This window comes from Rhincodon typus, chromosome 33, assembly GCF_021869965.1.
Source record: "Rhincodon typus isolate 14 chromosome 33, sRhiTyp1.1, whole genome shotgun sequence".
In the NCBI taxonomy this organism is placed as follows: Eukaryota; Metazoa; Chordata; class Chondrichthyes; order Orectolobiformes; family Rhincodontidae; genus Rhincodon; species Rhincodon typus.
In genome coordinates, this window is record NC_063364.1 from 22,186,384 (window position 1) to 22,186,795 (window position 412).

Genomic DNA, 412 nt, shown 5'->3' on the forward strand with positions numbered 1-412 from the left:
TCAGATTACCATTAATAAGTTATGTGAGCACCACGGGCAGTAAACATCCCACACAAGTGCTGTTGGTATTTCAGCTGCTGAATTAGATATTTTAGTTGACTGCTTATGTAACTTCTCTACTCTAATTGATTGCTTTTCCAATTTCCTCCCTCTCCCTTTCACTCCATCTGTTCCTCCCAAAACAATGATTCTGTGAATCACAAAGTCATTGGAAATCTGAACTTTTCCTTCTGCCTCGAAACTTTGTTTTATTCAAGGTTATTCAAGCTTACCAAATGATCTACGAATGCAGCTCTTGGTTATGACCATCTAATAAGGCACTGTCTGGCCATAACGTAGCTTAACCTTCACAACTTGCATCTTCTGATGAGCTCAGTAATCCAAACTTCCTCTCAATTTCTCTCTGAGTATC